The sequence below is a fragment of the Planococcus citri genome, chromosome 1, assembly GCF_950023065.1.
Source record: "Planococcus citri chromosome 1, ihPlaCitr1.1, whole genome shotgun sequence".
Classification (NCBI taxonomy): domain Eukaryota; kingdom Metazoa; phylum Arthropoda; class Insecta; order Hemiptera; family Pseudococcidae; genus Planococcus; species Planococcus citri.
In genome coordinates this window covers 78,161,018-78,179,411 of record NC_088677.1, presented here as the reverse complement: position 1 = coordinate 78,179,411, position 18,394 = coordinate 78,161,018, and the positions used below count along the sequence as shown (strand labels likewise).

The 18,394-nt window shown below is 35.8% G+C and overlaps 1 protein-coding gene across 4 annotated transcripts in view; it reads right to left on the bottom strand.

The window, feature by feature from the left end:
- LOC135834890 (uncharacterized) overlaps nucleotides 1-18,394 on the bottom strand; it is a 157,038-nt gene that overhangs the window by 32,927 nt on the left and 105,717 nt on the right. The window lies entirely within an intron of this gene.

The window sequence follows — 18,394 nt, the reverse complement described above, 5'->3', positions numbered from 1 at the left end:
ACGTTGGAATATTCGTATTTGTCAACTTTTACCAGAATCTCAAGGGGTACATAAATAGATGTTAATTTCAGTCAACTTGGTTAATTATTCTCAATTATTTTGTTATCGTTACAAATGTGGAAAGATCGTACAAATATTGAGAGGAAATATTCCTTTTACTTTGAAGGTTTCTTCGTGGATTCTGATGAAAGCTCAAGCTCTGAAGAACATGAAGTAAAAATATGCACTTGTTGGCCAGGTTTCACTCCCCTCCTCTTGCCACTCTCGTGAACATTGATAAACTTTTTTCGTTCCATAATTTTGAGGATTTATCCCAATTTTCCACAGTTTTCAATTCAGACAAAATATTATGAAATCAGATGCCTAAATTTGAAATATGGGGAATTAAAACTCAATAGCCTGGCATGTCAAAAATTTATCATGATTTTTCCCAAAACCGATTTGCAAAAGTCTACAGTCAGAAATTGAACAATTCGTTTCAATTTTTTTTTAGCCCTACACTATAGACCCAAAATAACACACATTAACAAGCTGAAAAAATGAGACTTCAATTCAACAAAAAATTGTGAAAAAAGTCTCATTTTGGCAAAATTTTCAAACAGAAAATAAATCCCAAAAATGTCGATCTTTGCGGAAAAAACAAAATTTTAATCTTCATTATTTTGAAAGAAATTCACTTCAAGGAAATGCAAGCATAAATTATTGGTTTTCAACATTGTTCGATTATTTCACCACCAACCCCCCCCCCCAAGGGCCAGATTGAAATTTGAAGCCAAATGACCTCATTGAAACTATTAGGAAAAAATATCCGTCGTAGAATTTAGCTCCAAGAATGTTTTTCCAAGAGGTATTCTGACATTTTGCACTTTTTTTTTGAACATTTTAAAAAATACTAACTCCTCAAAGGGAGAGGGAAACTAAAGAAAAAAAAACAAATTTCCGGAAAAACATATACCTACGGGGACATCGAAATACTGATTTTCAAAAACGTTTACTCCAATTCTAAAGCCCTGATAACCGCAAAACCAAAATTGACCCCCCCCTCCCCTCTAGAACGCTTTGAGGCTCAAAAATTTCGAAAAATGGAACACAGATAGGTAGGTAGGTATCGAATCATAGGGTTTCAAAGGCACATATTCTGATCTGCTTGCCTTCAAATTCAAAATTTAGCTACAGAGAGGAAGGCTTGGGCCCCAAAATTCCAAAAAAAATTAAACCGATTTTGATTTCGGATTTCTGAATAAGAAGCTACCGATTTCAAAATTACAGGTAGGCCCCTTAAACCCCTCATTTTGATACCCATATTGTATTTTGTCGAATATTGGGCCCCTACCACGCTTCTGAGGCTGTAGGGACTGACTTTTGATGTCATAATCTAAATTAGCACCATAAAAAAACCTACATTATTATTCTGACATTGTTTTTTTTTTCGAAATTGTGGACTCGGGCTTTCTTCCAAGGTTTTAGAGGCTCAATTTTTATTTTGAGGTTTTCAGAATTGAAAATAGAGCCCCCAAAAATCCATATTATCAATACTTATATGACTTCTATCGATGTTCTGAATTTTTTTCACTCCCTTTCCCTATTCAAAAAAATATGCAAAATGTGAAACAAATTTCCGTAAAATGCATTTTTTTGGTGATGAGGAGGGGGAAGCGAGGTACATACTTCTAAATGCTCTGGAAGGGGGGGAAAAGGAACTTTGGCCCTGCTTATTAGACACATTCTATCAGAATACTTGAACTCTGTAGAGCGATGCAGAAGGTAATTCTTTCTTTTGGTCCCTCTCTTCTCTAAGTACTTCATCAGGAAGATGAAAATTTCAAAAGATCAGTTTTTTAGAAGAAAATCTTGAATGAGTTTTCAAAAAATTGAAATCCTCCTCCTCTCCCATCTTCACAGTTCTTAGTCCATTGAATCCAAAAAAAAATCGTTCAAAAATTGATCTTCACGAATTCAGTAAATCACAATTCATAAGAGGTTGGCTTCTTATCGAATAATGGACAATGGCTAAATGTTTTTTGAGCATTTCTGAACATTTTTGAACCAGGGAATTGGGTCATGACTTTTAGAATTTTCGAAAAAGTGTCGTACAACCCATCAAAATGGGTTAAAATTTTGGAAGAATTATAAGATTCCAACGATAGTTCCTTTTTGAACATTTTTGAACGATTTTGAGCCTGAAATAATTAACTTACGATTTTTGAAATCTTTGAAAAAGTGTCACACAAGCTATTAAAATGAGTTAAAATTTCGCGACAAATCGAATAATATTTTGACGAAAATGGTATTTTAAGCATTTGAAAAGAATTTTGAGCCCCTGAAATTGGGTTGTAATTTTCAGGAATTTTGAAAAAATGTCGTACCTACGACCTATCAAAATGAGTTAAAATTATCCAAGAAATTGATATTATATTTAAACAAAAATGTGTTTTGAGCATTTTTGAAAAATGTTGAGCCCCGAAAATAGAGTTACGAGTTTCGGAATTTTTGAAAAAAAAAGTCGTATAGCGTGTCAAAATGAGCGGAAATTTCGTGAAAAATTAAAATATTTTGACGAAAATGTATCTTGAACACGTTTTTGAATTTTTATGCTTCGATATCAGGTCAATTCTTTCGAGCATGAATAAGGACATTGGAAAGTTTTTTTTCTAAATAATCCCATTATCAAGAAAAAACATTCTCCAGCCCTTCAAACCATATTAGCCTCCTCGCATCCTACATAGTAAAGAGCTCTTCAAGGTTGAAAAAATCACTAAAATTGAGAATAAATCAAGGCCAGGGAAAATTCTACGAAGATATCTCATTTCCACAATATAATTGTTTTACATAACCCCTTTTTTAAGAAAAAACCTGTGTTGCATTCCTAAATCTTGTTGGCTCTCTTGTATGGAGCTCCCAAAATTTGGAAAAAAAATATTTCAGAAAATTGATGTGTGTAGAAATTGTTTGAAAATTTTTCAATAGAGCCCATCATGTCTGCAGATACAAAGTATTTGAAAACTTTTCATCTCTGAGAGCCAGTAGCACAATGCAGGTTTATATTTTGGTTTAGCTGAGCTTAGTTTAAATCTTGAACCAGGTTCAACTTCTGTAGCGTTGCACAACATTGGTTCAGGTAACTAATTGTTTGATAACGCGCCATTCAACCAAATTTTGTCGCAATTATTGTTGGTTATGTTATGTTTGTGATATCAATGCTGTGGAGTGATTTTTGATTACATATTTTTAAGGATTAGAAATATCTTACAATTGGGAACAAAGTTCTAATTTTTGAATATAGACACAGCACCTGGGCCCTCTGGGAAAGACATCCAACTGCAGGCAATGGGGAAAAGGGATGGTAGTAAAATCTTGTGTCATGCCAATTTTTCCCGCTGGGTGCTTTTGGCTGCGCTGTAGTCAAATTCTTGAACAAAATACAGTGCAACCAAGAGCACCAAGCGGGAGAAATTGGCACTACACAAAATATCACTACCATCCCTTTTTCCCATTGCCTGCAGATTGAAGTACAGCGCAGCCAAAAGCACCCAGCGAGAGAAATTGGCATGACACAAGATTTTACTACCATCCTTTTTCCACGTTGCCTGCAGTTGGATGTCTTCCCCGGAGGGGCCAGGTGCAGTGCCTATATTTTTGAATAAGAATAAATGAAAAATGAATATTCTGAACGAATAGTTGACTAGATTTAATTTTTTTGCTGCAGGAAATTAATTTGTTTGAGGTAAAATGTCCAATTTTGAACAATAGTCATCAAATTTTTCAGTAAGTATGGCAGTAATGTGATTCGAAATTTTACATTCAACAATATTCTTGTTTTTTGTCATTCATTCAATCAATATAAGTAATTGAAGCATGTGTTTCCAAAACGCACTGAGTCCATTTTCAAAGATTCTAAGGTTGCCAGGAGTTGCGACCCAAAGTGACTGATTTTTTGATATGTTGTGCCCAAGGTTCTTAAATCAGCCAATTTGGGCCATTTCTACGTTTCCAAATTGTATAAAGTACCATGAATTTCTTATCAATATTTTTTTTGGAGTTAGTGCGTTTTGGAAACACATGCTTCAATTATACTTCGTCTTTGTCGAAAGTTGATATTATTTGAAGTTATCAGTTTCCATTTGGCAAAATGATCAGTAATCACACAACTTGAAACAACCAATGAACACACACCGATTTGTTAATCCTAGGTTAACCTCCAAAAATTGCCGAGTTAAGTAAAACCTGGTTCAAGCTGTAAAAACAGTTTAATCGTCCATTGCGCTACACTGCATTTTAGTTAAACCAGAGCTAACCTACAACTCTGGTTTAAACCTCCATTGTGCTACTGGCCCTGAGCAGAACACTTCTAAATAGGCTCTTTTTTCACTTCTTTTTTGAGGGCACTCTAATTCTCGAAAGTTAAAAGTCCATAATTTTTTGTATTCCTTTCCCACCCCACCTCCAAAAATAATTCATTTTCACCCAATCTGTTTAAAAAGTCCTCTTTTTATTCCGAAAATCTTGTTTTTTGCGAAACTTGCAGCTTATAAGGTTCTGTTTTTCTTTTATGGTGAATTTTCCCGCGTCAAAAAAGTCAAAAAGGGTCAATTTTCAGCAAAATAGTCAACAAGCGTCCTTTTTTGTTAAAAGAGTCAAAAAGTGTCTATTTTTGGTAAAATTGTCAAAAGGCCCAATTTTTGCAAAAATTCACTTTTTTGCCAAAATTCTAAGGAAGTAATTTTTTGAAGAAATAGTCAAGTGGTCGTAATTCATGCCACAATTCATCAGAAATTTTTTCTATTTCGCCAAAACGTCCAAAAAGCATTTATGAAGGAATGGGGGAGACTTCCTGGCACGACTTATTTGGGCCTAAAGTTGGTAAGTTGATTTTGCCCAAGTAGGACTTGACTGCAGAGCTGTTGGAACTAAAAAATTTACAATTTTCAAAATGTTGTCTGATTTGATACTTATTTAGATTTTTCATATTTGGTAAAATGAAGGGGGGGGGGGCTCACCGGCATCACTTAATTTTCACCGAGTAGACTAAAAATTTCGTGGCCTGATTTTCTCATCTGAGGTAACAACTTAAGGAGATGGGAGCGAAGAAAAAAAATCCAAAAAAATGTCCATCATAAGGTACACCCTACCCCACATATACGAGTACCTACATGCATTTCAACTGTTTAATCACAAGTTAGTTCAAGAGGTAGTTTATTTACGAACCACCCTGTAAATTTATATAGCTACCTCACGATTTCATCGTCTACGAGTATACGGCGCTGATGCTGACTCTTCGTTTTTTTCTTTTTTTTAATTTACGCAAATGCTCGAATAAAAAACAATCGCGAACGTTACATACGAGGATTTTTTCTTTCATTTTCCTCGTATCCTATATTTTCACGAGTTTTTCAGATAGTAAAACTGAAAAATAACGAAGAGTAAAAAAAAAATAAGCTAGTAGCGATGTGCGTCGGGCGAATTCTCTTTTTACGACATCGCTACGGTAGCTTCCTTGTTCCTCTGCTCATCCTTACGACGCGACGTATTGTGTGTCTTATAATCGTGTATGCAAATTAGCTAAGCCCTCGGCAGATTAACTACACACATATGCTCGATGCTGTAAATCTATTTTATTTTCCGCGTGTGTATGTACATGTACATTTTTGAGGTTACGACGACGACGACAACAGCGAGAATGGCAACGTCGACGTCGTCGTCGTTTAAATGCATTATCATCTCGTATCCTTACAGATTGACGTTCGAAGTACACTGTACAGCGTATATGGAAATTCTCGCTATCTTGGCAGTCGAGTCGTGGAAATTAATACGTCAACGAGCTGAGCTGTGGTATATTGTGTTTGCGTTGACATGCATGAGTTTTTCTCTTCGTGTTTCTCGCACAGCAGCTTAACCCTTGATTCCATTTCCAGTATCGATATAACGACGACGACCGACGACGTAAAACTCGAACTGAGAGAATCGATTACCACCAACATAGAGTATACTTAATCAGGCATACGTAATATATGGCAAAATGGCTCTTCAATTTGTTGTTGTTGCTGCCACTTTTCCTTCTCACTCCTCCTCCTCCTCATCCTCATCTGCCTAGGTATCGTATAATGCAATATTCTCATCTCTCTGCATCTATACATAAACTCTCCTTCGCCTTTGCCATACCCGCACGCCCACATCTCCGGCAAAAGGGTATACTTCGGATACACCATGTTTACTACACACAAACGCATACACACACATGTGAGAAAAAAATCAAATTAAACGACAACTTTATATTCTAAACGCGCCAGTTTACCCGGTTACCGTGAACTATACGTATACGAGTAGTAGTTTTACTATAGCAGATATTTCGTCCCTTTTCGGCGCCCCCTTTATTTTGCGAACCGAGCGGAGCAGATACCCTTACGTAAGCTAAAAACTTTTCTCGTGTTTGCATCATGACTTTGTAGTTTGTACGTACCCCTACCCACCAACGTACATATACCATAACATGTATGTATTTGTACAATGGTAGAGTATGCGTGTATATATCTTTGGCACACTCGTAGTAGCGTGAAATACGATGCAAAAAAGCACTCCGCAGGGAAAAACGAGACAACAGGAGCGGTCAAAGAAAAATAAACCGTTACGAATTCGCTGACGATACCGGAGGAAAAAATGTAAAAAGAAGTGAAAAAAACAACAACAATCGTATAGAATTTTCAAACGCGAGCGAGCGGTGTTATAAATAAAGAAACTATATCGTCACAAATGCAACAGCTTCGGTGTACTGTGTAGTGTGTACTTGGCAAAGTCGAATAAATTGTGGGAAAATTTTCAAAACTCGACACTTTTCACGCAGCACTGTGGGAAACACTTTTTGCAAAAGTTGGATAAATTTTTTCAACTTTTCGAGCGGTATTCGTATTTGAGACTCATTCCCCCTTCCCCCTTTTGATGAATTGGCTCTCTCAGCGAGAGAAACTCGCCTGCGATGAAAGAAACCTATGTTTTTTTTACTTCTCAAAACACAGTTTATTGTGAAAAAGATTCGTTTTGAGCAAAAATTGTCAAAATGTGCCCAGACTTGTCAATTAATGAATTTCTCAAGTACGGCTGAACTGATTTTGATCAAATTTGAAATTTCACAACTAGGCTACCAGCCGTGCATTTCGACATCATCATCAAGTTCCAAAAGCTCAAAGCTTCCAAGTTTATCGAGCGACAGAATTTTTTTTCAAAATTTTTCAAAACTCATTACCTAGAAAACGGTTGAACCGATTTCGATGAAACATGAAATCTCGTAAAACCTCCAACTATTCCTAAGAAATCGTTTACTAAAAAATCGTTTTTCTAACAAATCGACCTGCTTTCAAACGAATTGTTTGCGTATAAATTGATTCAAGTGCATTGTTTGTGAGAGTATTAATTCATTCAAGGAAATCAATCATGAACGAATTGATTAATTTCTTGAAGGAACCATTCGCGAACAAATTGGTCAATTCTTCAATTTATGAATCAATTCGTTCGCGAATGACTCACAAAGCATTACTATACAATTCAGTCGTGAACGATTCACCAAAAATCAAGTAAATAAATTCATTCGTACGCGAACGAGTCACTTACACAAATCAATTCATTCGCGAATGAATCACCAAAAATTATACAATTCGTTCGCGAATGATTCACCAAAAAATATTCAATTCATTCGCGAATGATTCATCAACTATTAATCAATTCGTTCGTGAACGATTCACAAAAATTGGGTAAATGAATCGATTCGTTCGTGAATGAGTCACTTATACAAATCAATTCGTTCGCGAATGATTCACCCAAACGTATTCAATTCGTTCGCGAATGATTTCACCAAAAACTATTCAATTCGTTGGTGAACGATTCACCGAAAAATGCGTAAATGAAACGATTCATTCGCAAACAAGTCACTTATACAAATCAATTCGTTCACGAATGATTCACCAAAAATTATTCCATTTGTTCTCGAATGATTCACCAAAAATCAAGTAAATGAATCGATTCGTTCGCGAACGAGTCACTTATACGAATCAATTCGTTCGCGAATGATTCACCTATACGTATCAGTTCGTTCGCGAAAGATTCACCAAAAACTATAGAATTCGTTGATGAAGGATTCACCAAAAATTGAGTAAATGAATCGATTCGTTCGTGAATGAGTCACTTATACAAATCAATTCGTTCGCGAATGATTCACCCAAATGTATTCAATTCGTTCGCGAATGATTCACCAAAAACTATTCAATTCGTTGATGAACGATTCACCAAAAATTGAGTAAATGAATCGATTCGTTCGCGAACGAGTCACTTATACGAATTAATTCGTTCGCGAATGATTCACCTATACGTATCAATTCGTTCGCGAATGATTCACCTATACGTATCAATTCGTTCGCGAATGATTCACCAAAAATCAAGTAAATGAATCGATTCGTTCGCGAACGAGTTACTTATACATATTAATTCGTTCGCGAATGATTCACCTATACGTATCAATTCGTTCGCGAATGATTCGCCAAAAATTAGGTAAATGAATCGATTCGTTCGCGAACGAGTCACTCATACGAATCAATTCGTTCGCGAATGATTCACCAAAAATTATTCAATTCGTTCGTGAATGATTTATCAAAAACTGAGTACATGAATCAATTCGTTCGCGAACGAGCCACTTATACAAATTCATTCGTTCGCGAATGATTCACCAAAAATTGTTCAATTGGTTTGTGAACACAAATCAATTCGTTTGCGAATGATTCACTAAAAATTTAATTCGTTCGCGAATGATTCACCAAAAATTATTCAATTCGTTCGGGAACGATTTTCCAAAAATCCAGTAAATGAATCGATTCGTTCGTGAACGAGTCACTTATACAAATCAATTCGTTCGCGAATGGTTCACCAAAAATTATTCAATTCGTTCGCGAACGAGTCACTTATACAAATTAATTCGTTCGCGAATGATTCACCAAAAATTATTCAATTCTTTCGGGAACGATTTTCCAAAAATCCAGTAAATGAATTGATTCGTTCGCGAACGATTCACCTAGAAATTAATCAATTGGTTCAATCGCCAATCAGTTGTGAATGATTCGATTCGATTCGATCCAATTCGCTTGAAAACAGATAAGTTCTTATAGACCATTTCGACAAAAAAAACTGTCCAAAATAATGACATTTAAAATGATTCTTAAGGGTTGAAAGACCAGATTTTTGAAAGAAAAAAAAACATTTTCTTGAAATTTTGTCGAAATGGTCGATTTTGTCAGGCGGGGTCACATACGTACATACCTAACGCGTGGGTGTACTTTTTTTCTGTACACGTCAAAAAGGCCCCTTTTCTGGCAAGATTTTCAAAAAGTTCAAATTTTTGCAAAAAACCTCAGAAAGTCACATTCTTTGCCAAAATTTTTTGAAATAAGTCTCAGTTTCTGTCAAAATTTTCGAAGTGTTATTTTTCGCCAAACTATCCTCAAAAAGTTCCGTTTGTGCCAGAAAAGTCCAGTTTTTCGCTAAAATTCTCAAAAAAGCACAACTTCTGCCAAAATTTTAAAGAAGTCCTAATTTTTTAAAATTAAAATTTCTGAAAAAAAAAACATCATTCAACTTTTAAAGTTGCTAGCTTTTAAAGTGAAAAAATAAACTTCTCAAGAATCAAGAAAAATGTGCAAGCTCTTCTCTGATATGAAACTTGACAAATTCTGACTCACGTAAATCTCCCCCCCCCCTCACCAATTTGAAATTGAAACATTCATAGAGAAACGCTTTGCTAGAAGTTTGGATTTTGCATGTTTTCCCGAAGAGCAGGCTTTTTACGGTATTTACGAGTTTCTTCCACCATCGAGGTCCGTTATCGTCCAAAACATGAAAAAAAATGTATTGTCGATCGTGGAATTTTCATTTCATTTTGATACAAAATTCTCCGAAATTTCAGTTTCAATAAAAACGTCGAATTTCGCCCAAAAATCGAGTTCGATAGATTAAAAGAATTCGATGAATTTTCATATTTATAATATTAATCGCTCCAAAAACTCGTTTCCGTTGCCAATGAAACGCCAAAGAAAGATACAAATACCTAGATTAAGCTTGCGTACATTTCCCCCACCAAAAACAAAAGAAATATTTACTCCGGTCCGGATTTCGATTATGAAAACAGTAAGGCGGAAAAAATGAATAAATTATCGGTACGCGTGGATGCAAGCTGAAAAATTTACCCAATATTATTCCATTCGAAAGAATTTCCAATATGTCGCTATCGTCTTTTCGTCGTCGTCGACTCGTCGTCGTTCATTCTCGCGGTAAATTTTTAAAAAGGTTACTCTTCTACTCGCCCGCCTCCGCTTTCATACTTCGAGTTGAGGATCAAGTTTTCAATCGCGGTGGATTGTCTGCCAGGCACCGAGCAATTCCCTCGGCTCGATTCGAATTTTTCCAGGCGAGCTGCGAAGCGAATACGAATTTAGCCAGGCCGACAAATGGGCCAAGTTTTCAATAAAGAAAACTTTTCTCTTTGCTATTGAAACTGTTACCCCGTTTCTCGGAGGGGTTTAATTAAAAAGGGGGTAGAAGAAGAAAAAACGCACTCGAGCCAAAAACTTATGCATTATAAATATTGCGCAGCAGTCGAATTTCTCGTATGTGGGATATTCTTTATGGAGGTGTCATTTTTTTTTTCGATGTGTGATTCAATTTATGCTGAGTGTGTGTGTGTGTGTTTTGAGATGGGAGATGTGAGATTGCTGTGTTCGATTATAAGGGAATAGAATGATTATCGAGCATGGTATCGAATCGATTAATAATTAAACTGTTCTAAGAGTTGAAAGTCAAACAGATTCGATTCTCATCAACTTTTCACCTTAAAATTTCAGGTTTGGTAAACACATTTACGCAGTTTTGCTATACCTACGTGTGCTTTCAGTTGCATGAAGGCTTAGGTGGTATCAACCTCACTTCATGTGACTTCAAAATGTAAAATTTTTGATCAACTTTGCCACATAACTTTCCAATGGAAGAGGCGGAGGTCATGTCTCGTCGAATTATTCTGGCAACAATTTCATCCACTTCGCAATTTTCTATCCCACATTATTTTTAAATGCAATACCTACCTACGCACTGAAAGTATCCTTGTTTGTGTAGGTACGCATATCTAGGCAGATGATAGAAAGAGTAGGTATTTATTGTGTTCGCCTATTCGAGATTTTGACGTCTTTTTTTCATCAACGAATTCCAGAGGTACATACACGAAGAAAGGTTGAAAAATTTCAATATGAAAGCGACACGAGGCGATGTTCGTATAGATTCGATGTTGCTTGAGGTGGAGTTTGAATCTTTTTATTTTTTCATTCGTGTATCTACGAAATTTCAATAGGATCGGCGCAAAGCCGTCGAAATGGGAGGGAAAGAGGGCTCTTTGCTCAGGTCCCGGGTTTTCTGGAGGGCCCGGTAAAAAAAGGGCCTGTGATGAAAAAAAACTGTTTTTTTTACTTAACACCACACAAATTTTCGAAAGCTTTTTGTTCTTGCTTAGCTCGGGCTTGTTTTGCATTTTTTTGTGGGAAGTTGGGGGAAAAATAAGTTTTGTGGAAAAAAATGAGGTCCTTGATGTATTCGTATATTTGGCAATAAGCAGAATTTTTTGAAAAATTAAGCATGGCTTTTTGGCTATTTCTGTATAAAAAAAATATATATTTTTAGACAATTTTGCATGATAAAAGGAGTGCTTGATAAGAAAAAAATGGGATTTTTTTACGACAATCTTGAAGGCCAAATAACTTAGTAAGATTTTTGAAAAACCACAGAACTTTATGACAACTTTCACAAAAAAAAGATTTTTTGACAAATTAAAAAGCGTAATTTTTTAATAAGTGCCACTCCCTTCTCCCCCCCCCCCACAATTTGATTTTCTCGTCAATTTTGAGAAAAACAGGATTTTTGACAGTTATGACAAAAAAAAAAATTTAAACAATTTGGGCAAAAGGCTGCAGGATTTTTGCAAAAAAAACGAGTTTTGTAAAAAAAATAAAGTTTTTGATATTTTTGGCAAAAAGCAGAAATTTTTGAGCAAAAAAAAAGAAAATATTTTCAGACAATTTTGGCACAAAAACTTGTTTTGGAAATTTTGACAAAAGAAACATGACTCTTTGACAATTTTGTCAAGATAAATTCGCAATTGAGCCAAAAGCACGATTTTATGACAATTTCAGTGAAGAAAATAGAACTTTCTGAAAATTTTAGGAAAAAGTCAATATTTTATAAGGTGTATTTTTGCTGATAAAAAACATGATTTTTTGACGATCTCGGCCAAAAATATGCAGCATTTTTTTCCTCTCCAGCTTCTCAAAGAATGGAAGTTTCGTTGACAACTTTGACAAGAACAAGTTTTTTCTAGATAATTTCGGCAAAAAACAATTATTTAACAATTAGGCCTGTAAAGCAGAAAAAAGATTTTTGGGAGGAAAATCAACGGGGCGTTTCGGAAAAACAGCCAGATTTTTCACGACAGAAAAAAAATGTACCTAAATGAAAACATTTCCTGATAATTTTGTTGAAAAGCAAGACTTCCCCCCCCCCCCTCATTTTCAGTGAAAAAGCAGGATTTTGAGACATTTTGAAAGAAAAGGGTGATTTCAAGATACCAAAAAAAAAAAAATACAGTTTTTCCAAACATTTGTCAGAATAGCTGAATTTTTTCGACAATTTTAGCAACAAAAAAAAAGAGCTGAGCAACATACCTATAGCGCAGAAACAGTTGGGTTTTAACAAATTTCCCCAAAAAACCGAAGCTTTTTGACAATTTTGATCAAAAAATAACAAATTTTTTCACAATTTCGCCAAAAAAGCAGGTTTTTTGAAAAATTTGGACAGCAGCCAGATTTTTGCCAAAAAAGCAAGACATTCTGAAACTTTCGACGAACAAAAATACGAGTTTTTTCAACAATTTATTGACAGAAAGTAATGGGCTTAGTTGCCAGTTTCAGTATTTTTGGCAACTTTTGGCAATTTTTGACAAAAAAAAAAAGAAAACCTGCTAACAATGTTGGAAAAATGCAGGATTTTTCAACAATTGAAGCATACGTTTCCAAGACGCACTGAGTCCATTTTCAATGATACTGAGGTTGCAAGACCATTTAGCATAAAGTTGCGGCCCAAAATGGCTGATTTTTTGATATGTTGTGTCCAAGGGTCTTGGCTACAACATATCAAAAAATCAGCCAATTTGAACTATTTCTACGTTTCCAAATTGTACCAAGTACCATGAATTTCTTATCAATATTTTTTTGGACTTAGTGCGTTTTGGAAACGTATGCTTTAATTTCAATGGTATGAAGAATTCGAAGCAAGCTTTTCAGACAAAAACCTAAATTTTTCAGTCATTTCAGTAAAGATGGATTTTTGGACAATTTTGTTGCAAAAAAAAGAAAGAAAAAAAGCTAGGATTAAATGGCAATTTTGACAAATAAAATGGAAGTTTTTTGTATTTTTGACTGAAAAGCCAAAGCCAAACATATTCACAATAATTTGTGGAAAAAGTAAGATTTTTTCAGCAACATTAGTGTAAAGAAACAGAATTTTTGAGCCAAAATTTCAAAAGCTTAAGTGCATTTTTCGATTTTTGTTCGTAAAATCAAAAATCTAAAAATGAGAAAAAATAATCAACATTTTATCAAATTGACCTAGAAATCTGGAATTTGGATTATAGCTTATTTTCGACCTGCCAAATCGATTGGAAATTGTTTCAAACCGTTTTGAGCAGTTCTGAAGCCACCAGCAGATTTTTGAAACTTGAAATTTCCCCTTTCAGCTTTCTATGTGAATTTGGTAAAATTTTGATTTTTACCCTCATTTTTGGGCTAATATTCAATTTTGAAAAATTAACCAAAATTTCGAAAAATGCACTTTAGCACTTAAAATTTTGGCTTGTGCTGAATTTTTGAATGCTCTTTCAATCTAATTTTGTCCAGTTCAAAAAATTTCGTGCAAGTCCTATGTTGGAAAGCAAAATCTGTGATTCCGGCTAACCTGTCAATGAAAATGGCCACCATTTTCTTTGCAAGGCCAACTTTTAGACAAGTTTACTTCGAGTAGGGCGAGGCAATTATTCTTAATGTCATAAATGCCAAACTAGCACAAATATTTGACAGTTTTGAAAAGGATTTTCTTTCAACTCAAGTGAAGAAGCAGAACTTCAAGACAATCAAATCCAGAAACCAAACCGTACCAACTGCGAGCCAAATTGAAATCCACGCAGATGCAAAATTTCCACTCCCCTTCCCTCCACTCTTTCAAAAATCAACATGCCCCAGTCCTCTATCAACATAAAGACACATTCATTGATCTACATAAATCAATATACCATAATCTGCAGATACATCATAAACAACAGTAAAACTCTAACTCTGTGATAAAGTTTTATCTTCTTCCCCTCCCCCTCATTTTCACCAACTCCGAAAACATTTCACTCTCTACCTAAGTAGTACCTATACATACCGTACCTACCTAACCTACACATCTCTCATTCACCGCTACATTCGGTATAATTTTCGCATTAAATTAAAACTCTTTGCAGCCGCCATCGCCGCAGGCTCTGCAGGTACCTTACCTACTATTTGTTCGTACGTCAAAAGCAGCCGCACATTTTCTCAGATCGACTGGTAGTGGTAGCTTGCAGAACACCACGATATACACGATAAAGGATATAAGGGATACAAAAGTCTGTACTCAACTACCTATCTACCTAATATTTCCACGAGTTCTACCTACCTAAATAGCAAGCTACCTTTCGCATCATGTTTCGTCGGTATACTCTCTCTCTCTCGTAGGTACCCGGGGCGTATTTAATTTTCACGCCAACTCGAAACAAGAAAAATGGCTTTTTCAACGCCTCGTCGTCGTCGTCCTCGTCGTTTTCAGTACAGCAATCGTAAATTGGCTACAAGCCTAACGAGATCTGCCGGTCATGATAAATTCTCTTTCTCGCCGGCGTAGACATCTTTACTTTAGGAATCGGGTTGCTCGAGAGAGAGTTTCGCATTTATACGTTAAGTTTACTCGTTTAGGTTGTATTTCCGTTCAATTTACACACAAACACACAATAACGCGTCGACTGAGGAAAGATTTCTTTCGATCGTCGCCTCATCGTCTATACAGTATAAGTTTCTCTTCCAACGAACGGAAATACAAATTGAAATTTTCCACGCAAATACGTACCCTGTACACGTTGTTGTCGTATTTGCAGCTTCTGCTGCTGCTCAAGTTTTGTTACGATACACCGAGGATATAGTATTAAATTTCCATCTCCTGCTGTCGATAAAATATTACACCTTCGAGGGTACTACACGGACACGAATACGCGTAGTACACGAGATGGTTATCAATTTATCAGTATTTTCGATAAGACGAGAAGTTTAGAAAAAATTTGTTTTTTCTCGTAAGTTTGCTCGAAAGTTGGATTTATTCGATTTTTTCATGGAACTACCATGGATTTTTTCCCCTTCAAAATTACATCGATTAACCAAACTAAGAAAGTTTTCTATTTTCTGGACTAAAAAAAATAAGCATAAAGTACTGAGCCGTTGAGATGGAGGGGGGCAAAGGGGGAAGTTTGACTCGGTTTGGTTCAAAAAACGAAAAAAAACGCTCGTTTTTGCATGTTCACAGCCCTGCATTGTGGTAATTTAACAACCATATCAAGGGACATAGAGCGGGAAAATAACGTAAAAAAGCAGCGGCAAAAAGGAAAAAATTGGCACATCAATTTTTTCTTCGGGAATGTGTTCGGATGAACCCTCTGAACCACCAAAAAAAAGCCGACTCTCCTATCCCTGGAGGAAAATTTTTTAGGGGGCTGAAACCGGTTCCGATTCACGTTTTTTGCGTTTTACTCCGTAAATATTGGGTTTTTGAGAAAAACTACCATGACGAAAAATGTTCCCCTTTAAATTCTCGACAATTTGATGCTACGCTCGATACCCATTGCTCAAGGGGGTGTCCAAAAAAAGGGGTGGAAAGAGTAGGTGTTTCAAAAAAGGTCAGTCCAATAAATTAATCAAAATTACCACTTAAAATCATTCGTTTTGGCTCAAATTTTTTTTACAAAGTCTACTCACACAACTACTAATCAAACTATCATTGGTTTGTCTTCAACCCTCCTCGGAGGTTCGTGAGGGTTGCTTGATTTTTTAAGTAACACACTACTGAATCATATATTTGAAAAACAAATCTGGACGTGCGATATGTTTTCGAGGTCGCTGAATACGAATATGAACTCATTTTTTGCATACAACCCCTCAAAGCCCCTCTGTGCCCCAAAATGGGGGTCAAAATTGTGAAAAATCGTGAAAAGTCGAGTGATATATCGAATTGCATGTTTTAAAAGTCGCTGAGCACGAATATGGCCTTATTTTTTGGGCCCAACCCCGCACAGCTCCCAACTGCCCCAAAAAAGGCCAAAATTTTGAAAAAATGTGAAAAGTCGAGTGACATATTGAATGGTATGTTTTCGAAATCGCTGAGTACGAATATGAACTTTTTTTTGCCTACAGCCCCTCAAAGCCCCTCTGTGCCTCAAAATGAGGGTCAAAATTTTGATAACTCGTGAAAAGTCGACTGATATATCGAATGGTATGTTTTTTAAAAAAAAAACATGAACCACGAACTACTAATTTTCGATGTTTTCTTCCATCAAAAAAAAAATGATTTCATTTTGTTTTCGATTGGTAGCCAATACATTAGACTCCCGATTATCCGACCTAATCGGGGGTGTAAGGTGGGTCGGATATCAAAAAAGTCGGATAATCCAAAATTGATGTTTTAAGCGTAAAAATTAAGTGCATAAGCTTGAGACGACAAGCTTTCATTCAGAAAATCAAGTTTTGGCTCAAAACAGGAACAAAGAATCGAAAAAATAACTAATAAACAAAAATAACGTATACTTTTGTACATTAAAGACAATGAAATACTGACTCAAATTATAATTTTTGGAGATAAGTTGGATCGATTTCAAGGAAAATAACACCGTTTAGAATACAAAATGCTGAATCCTTGCATTATTATTCACACTCCAAAATCAAAAATTAGATGTTTTTTGGATTATCCGACCTTGGTGGGTCGGATAATGCGAAAAGTAAGTCGGATAAATTCGTACCGGATAACCTGAAAGTCGGATAATTGGGAGTCTACTGTAAAAAATGAAATCGAAAACTTTACAGGAAAACAATCGAAATGAAAACACTGAGATAGACAAGAAGATTCACATCTTACCTACTAAAGACATTGAGGATAATTTTGTGGCGTTTGTATAGGACGTTTGAATAGTAAAATGAGTGAAATAATAAAAATGAGTCTGTAGTCGTATTCAGCGATCTTGAAAACATACTATTCGACGTATTACACGTTTTTTAGTGGCTTTTCGAAATTTTATCCTATTTAGGGGGCGTAAGGGGATTTTGAGGGATCGTAAGTAGAGCAGGAAAAAAGTGCATATTCCAGTTCAGTGTCTCGAAAACATACAAATCGATATATCAGTCGACTTTTCACGAGTTATCAAAATTTTGACCCTCATTTTGAGGCACAGAGGGGCTTTGAGGGGCTGTAGGCAAAAAAAAAAGTTCATATTCGTACTCAGCGATTTCGAAAACATACCATTCAATATGTCACTCGACTTTTCACATTTTTTCAAAATTTTGGCCTTTTTTGGGGCAGTTGGGAGCTGTGCGGGGTTGGGCCCAAAAAATAAGGCCATATTCGTGCTCAGCGACTTTTAAAACATGCAATTCGATATATCACTCGACTTTTCACGTTTTTTCAACATTTTCACCCTCATTTTGGGGCACAGAGGGACATTGGGAAGTGGGACCCAAAAAATAAGTTCATATTCGCACTCGGCGACCTCGAAAACGTACCATTCGATATATCACTCGACTTTTCACGATTTTTCACAATTTTGACCCCCATTTTGGGGCACAGAGGGGCTTTGAGGGGTTGTATGCAAAAAATGAGTTCATATTCGTATTCAGCGACCTCGAAAACATACTATTCGATATATCGCACGTCCAGATTTGTTTTTCAAATATATGATTCAGTAGTGTGTTACTTAAAAAATCAAGCAACCCTCACGAACCCCCGAGGAGGGTTGAAGACAAACCAATGATAGTTTGATTAGTAGTTGTGTGAGTAGACTTTGTAAAAAAAATTTGAGCCAAAACGAATGATTTTAAGTGGTAATTTTGATTAATTTATTGGACTGACCTTTTTTGAAACACCTACTCTTTCCACCCCTTTTTTTGGACACCCCCCTTGAGCAATGGGTATCGAGCATAGCATCAAATTGTCGATAATTTAAAGGGAAACCTTTTTCGTCCTGGTAGTTTTTCTCAAAAACCTAATATTT